The sequence below is a fragment of the Hevea brasiliensis genome, chromosome 17, assembly GCF_030052815.1.
Source record: "Hevea brasiliensis isolate MT/VB/25A 57/8 chromosome 17, ASM3005281v1, whole genome shotgun sequence".
Taxonomy (NCBI): Eukaryota; Viridiplantae; Streptophyta; class Magnoliopsida; order Malpighiales; family Euphorbiaceae; genus Hevea; species Hevea brasiliensis.
Window position 1 is genome coordinate 20,862,084 of NC_079509.1, and position 5,927 is coordinate 20,868,010.

At 34.5% G+C, this 5,927-nt stretch overlaps 1 non-coding gene across 1 annotated transcript; it reads right to left on the minus strand.

Annotated features, from left to right (window-relative positions):
• Positions 1-786: 786 nt before the first annotated feature.
• On the minus strand, positions 787-893 carry LOC131175784 (small nucleolar RNA R71). The gene has a single exon (XR_009145974.1). It is a non-coding gene; the product is annotated as a small nucleolar RNA R71 (small nucleolar RNA).
• Between the last annotated feature and the right edge of the window lie 5,034 nt (positions 894-5,927).

A 5,927-nucleotide genomic window follows, 5' to 3' on the forward strand; every position in this document is an offset into this window, starting at 1 on the left:
TATTAATTTTGTTTGGGAAGTGTTGTTATTTTTAGGTTTTTGAAAAAAATTACGGTGTTACTATTCATTGACAATTTTTTGGTTGAATTTGGAGGGCAGCCCATGCCTATTTTGAAGGAAACGATGCTCTGATCAAGACCAATCAATCCATAAAATTCCTTGGCCCCACCCTCTTAAGGCCAAATTCCATTGTTTTCTAGGGTTTTGAAGCATTTTTCTAATTTTACTTTAATTTTTTTGTTTATGACAAGAACTTCTCAATCTGGTGAGTTTATCTTTGATCCAGAAGTAGAAAAAATAGCTAAACGGTTGAGAAAATTGGCTAAGCAAGCTAGGCAGATTTCGAGTACATCTAAAGGAGTTCAATCTCCAAGGGAGTTAAGTTCAGATTCAGATTTGGATTCAAATCCCAAAAACGAAACCATGGTTGCTAGAACTTTGAAAGAGTTGGCTGCTCCTTATCTAAACCAACAGCCTTTGTGTATCCAATACCCTGCTTTAAATGTTGCTTTTGAGTTGAAATCTGGACTAATCCATTTGTTGCCTAAATTTCATGGTCTTGCGGGTGAGGATCCACATAAGCATCTAAAGGAATTTCATATTGTATGTTCCAGCATGAAACCTCAAGGAGTTTCAGAAGATCAAATCAAGCTTCGAGCTTTCCCTTTCTCACTGGAAGGCACAGCCAATGATTAGTTGTATTACCTTCCTTCTGGATCTATCAACTCATGGAATATGATGAAGCAGATATTTTTGGAGAAGTATTTTCCTGCTTCCCATGCTGCCAATATAAGAAAAGAAATTTATGGCATTCGGCAGTACAATGGAGAGAGTTTGTATGAGTATTGGGAGAGATTTAAGAAGCTGTGTGCAAGCTGTCCCCATCATTAAATAAGTGAGCAGCTATTGATTCAGTATTTCTATGAGGGACTTCTACCAATGGACTGTAGTATGATAGATGCTGCTAGTGAAGGAGCTTTGGTTGACAAGACACCAGAAGAGGCAAGGAGGCTGATTGTTGACATGGCAGCAAACTCTCAACAGTTTGGAATGAGAATGGATCACACACCCATGAAGGTTAATGAGGTAAGTACATCTAACCTTGAGAAACAGATTTCTGATTTAACTTCTTTGGTGAGGCAATTGGCTGTAGGGAAAATGCAAACTGTTAAGGTATGTGGGATTTGTTCGGGTTCGGGTCATGCTACTGATATGTGTCCTGCATTACAAGAGGATGAATTAATGCAACATGTTAATGCAGTAGGAAATTATGGATAGCCATAACACATGTATGATTCCTATTCAAATACTTATAATCCAGGATGGCGAGATCATCCCAATTTGAGTTATGGGAATCAACCGGTGCAAAACCGATACCATCAGCAGAGACCACAAGTGAATCAACCACCTTCACCTCCATCTCCGCCTCCCTCAAATCAAGGTATATCACTTGATGAAATTGTTAAGGCTTTGGCTAACAATACACAACAGTTTCAACAGGAGACCAGAAATAGCATTCAAAACATAGAGAGGCAGATTGGTCAGTTAGCTTCATTTGTGAGCAAGCTTGAAGCTCAAGGTTCTGGAAAGCTTCCATCACAAATAGTCATGAATCCCAGAGAAAATGCGAGTGCGATACTATTACGAAGTGGGAAAGAAGTTGATAATCAGACTCCACATGAGCCAATAAAAAAGAAGAAGTAAAGAGCAAAAGAGTCTGAAGTTCTTGAAGTTGAGGTAAATACTAAACCTAACTTGAATAAGGTTAATAATTCTATTCTTCCTCCATTCCCATGCAGGTTGGCCAAGACGAAGAAAGAAGAATAAGAGAAAGAAATTTTGGAGACTTTCAGGAAGGTAGAGGTCAATATACCTTTACTTGATGCGACAAACAAATTCCCAGGTATGCTAAATTCCTTAAGGAGTTATGCACTACAAAGCGCAAGTTGAGGAATAATGAGAAGATCAGTGTGGAAGAAAATATGTCAGCATTAATTTAGCAAAAATTACCCCCTAAGTGTAAGGATCCAGGTTCATTTTCTATTCCCAGCAGAATAGGCGATTCTAAATTTGAATATGCAATGGCAGATTTAGGAGCATCTATTAATGTTATGTCAAATTCCAGTTTTTCAAACTTTAAATTTGGGTCCTTGGAAAGAAACCAGTGTCATTATTCAATTAGCAGATCGTTCTAATGCTTACCCATTGGGAGTAGTTAAGGATGTGTTGGTGCAGGTTCGAGAATTGATTTTTCCTATAGATTTTTACATTCTGGACATGGAGGATAGTGTTCCCACATCAAAGTCAGCTTCGATTTTATTTGGAAGACCTTCCTTAAAAACTGCCAAGACAAAAATTGATATGGATGAGGGTACCTTAACTATGGAGTTTGATGGAGAGATTGTCAAATTTAATATCTTTGATGCCATAAAGTATCATGCTGATAATCATTCTATTTTTTCTATTGATGTTGTTGATACATTTGTACAGGATGTTTTCGAGTTAAGCATGGAGGATGAGTTAGAAAGAAAATTTGTCACACCTTATCCCTCTGTAAGGCATAACATGATCCCGTAGAATACCTAATGAACTACAAAACTTCACCTACCGATAACTCATTAAGTACCCTACAAGGGATTTTAAAACCATTTTCTTACTTTTTGGAAGTGGTGAGCATTTTCTTATATTTAATAGAAGTTTATAAGCTAGTTAAAATTTTTGTCCATTTTTATCTTTTGGCAAATTTTGAAAAAATTTCGGCAGATTGCCATCTATATTTGGGGAAAACAGTTCTTCAAAAACCTGTAAAAACACATCCTATAATTCTTTCCATCAAAATCCATCACTACCACAACAACAAACTCAACATCAATTTTTCCCAAACTCCAAAATTCCAACACAATTCTCAATTCAAATATCATAAAAAATAATACTAAATAATTTCATTAAAGTAAAATCAATTTACATTCATCAACCAAACTTTACATTAGCAAATCCAAAATAATATTATTACAAACTCTGTACAACTGCTCGTGACCAGTTTATACATGTACATACATCAAAAAAAATATTACAATCAGGGTATAAAATATACTCGATAAACTTCAAGGGTGTAGCTCCAATATCCTCAGCAGCTCACTCTGTTGCTTCTCTAGTCTCTATATCTGCGACAGCAATAACAACCATCGCTGAGTATTATGACTCAGTGGTGCACAACATACTAAAATAATATTTATACATAATTTAAATCACATTTATTCAAATACATTACTAAAAATGAAAGGCAGGTGCAAAACATGATTTATAAACTTTTAGTCCAAACAATTTCATTTAGGAATTCTCAAATCAATTGCATAAAAACACACAGTTATATCATGCCATTCGAAACATATTCATCTCAATAGCCGAAGGCTTATGAGAAATCACAAGGCTAGCTAGCTCAAACTATGGGTACCCATTCAAATTTCTTCTTCTACTGGCACACACCTCAGCACTTCAGCTAGAGAAGGAATCAAAATTCGAAACTAATTTCTCCCACTAGTCATGCTAGTGAGACATTCAAATATATGGTCATGACACTGTGGTTTCAAAACTATCTTATCAATTTATCAAACATTTACTGACAATTAAATCACATATCATCAAATTTCCAACAATTTAGATAAAAAACATAGTGTACATTTCAATCATTATTTTGCAATATAATTAAACCACAAATCATTTCATGCACTGTGCACAGAAATTTTAAAGAATGTTTATATTGTGCACAAACCTTATACGAGTCGCCTCTTGGCCTTGACTCGATGCTTCAGGTTCTTTCTCAGTATTTTTTTTGACTGAAACACACAATTTCACAGTGTTTCAGTATCATAATTTATCATAAATCCAAAAATAATTTCAAATCTATTTTTACCTAGCTTTAATATGCTAAACTTGATGTTCGTTAAAATTTATACTTCGGGATTACTATTCATGATACTATTCAAGTTAATTTGTTGACTTTCTAATGCTTAATAGGTATGGGAATTCTAATTTCACCCACATACCACATTTTGGTTACCTAATTTTTTAGTTTTGGTTGTTTCCTCAAACTTCAAGTCTCTTAGGCACAAATTTCAAAATTTCAATTTTGGTGTTCAGTCTTGCACTGTTCCATTGGTCATGTTGCTGTGATAATTTGGCTAAGTTTTCTTCATAGAAGTTGTTTCTTATTGTCTTAACTTTATTTTCCTTTTTGAATCACTCCATTTGGAGTTTTGTAGCCCAGGTTATAGCTATTTGAACATGACTGGCCGGATTTGGTATTACCCAGAATTTTGGGCAAACTCTGGATTTTGGCAATTTTTGTGGGTTGACTGCAAGTGATTTTTCAAACAGCTTATGATCAAATTTTGGGTTTGTTTTCTTCATGAAAGTTGTAGGGCTATGTCTCAGCTTTATATCAATATAAAATTCAAGTCATTTGGACCTTCCTAGACCAAGTTATGGTCGTTTACATAACGACTGTTCATTTAGTCATTTTTGTACAGGTCAGTGTGCCCACTTCCAGATTTGGTCTAATTGTTCACTAAGTTATGGTCACTTTTTGGGCATGATTCCTAAATGAAAAATTTTCCATTTTGTGTCTAGTTTCATTCCTAATTGGCCTCACACCAATTGGGTTAGTAAATTATTAGTTTTAATCCCTGAAAGGGACCTAGGTCAAGCTGCCTGCATATTGACCCTAACCAATCTGAATTGAAACTTATTTCTAACAAATCACACACACCACAAATGATCACAATTGACTATTTCTCAACTCAAATAAGGTTATTTACATTCATTGACCAATTTATACAATTTTTCTTTTTCAAACCCTAAGTCAAGAACCCTAATTTTCTGAGTAACATAATTCACTCAATTTCAATTACTTAAATCATGCATATACTTCATACAACACTAGAATTCATATTTGATTAAACCAAACCACTCAATTCATCATCCACCCATCCTAGCCGAATTCCATACTCTTCCACTCATACAATTTCCTCTATTTCTCATGGCATTTCATCACCATTAAACTTAAATTCATGAACTTAATAAGAATTTAAGCTTGAAGTTGGACTTAGCTCACTTGGTCAATTTTCTCAACCTTCCAAACTTCAAGATTTCTTCTTTCTTTTGCTTCCAATCACTCTAACAAGGCCAAATGGTAAGTTTTTATTCTAGGGGCTATGGAAAATATGGCAAATTTTAGGGTGTCTTTAAGCTCAAAATGAGCTTTTACGGAGGAAGTGGAAGAGAAAAGAGAGAGATGAGAGAAAGAAAGGCTCACAGCAAGAAGAAGAGAGGAATGAAAAAAAATGTCTTTTTAATTTTTTTAAATTCTCTTTAAATGATTATCCTCTAATTTTCAAACTATAAAATTTAAAATTTATTTCATCATGCTTAGGTAATTTATGATGTCATAATATTCTTTCTTTTTGAATTTTTCATCTTATTTTTTTTTCTTTAGTTCTTTAATTTAATTCTCGATCCCAAAAATTTTGTTTCTTCGATTTTATTAGACAGTTAGGCCAGGAGTCAGCTTTAGGGGTGAATTGACAAAGTTGCCCTTCGCCGGTTCGATCCAGTTTGCAAGTTATTCGATATTTCTTTCAGATCCCTAACTTAATTATTTAACTTGCTTAACAATTCTTTTCTGTGAGTTTCTCTTTTCCATTGTGTTCGCAATAGTCCTAAGGACTGCAACGTCACATTTTACCATTCGAAATTTGAGTTTAGACTGACCTCGTAGTCATTCCCGAAAAGGTCACCCATCGCTGTGACTCCCGGCTCATTTAACTTATTGTATTCTGTTTTTCTTCTTTATACTTAACTATTTGATAATTACTAATTATTTAAGTTCAGGGCTTATCTAGGTGTCTTAGACATGGTTTTAATTCTCT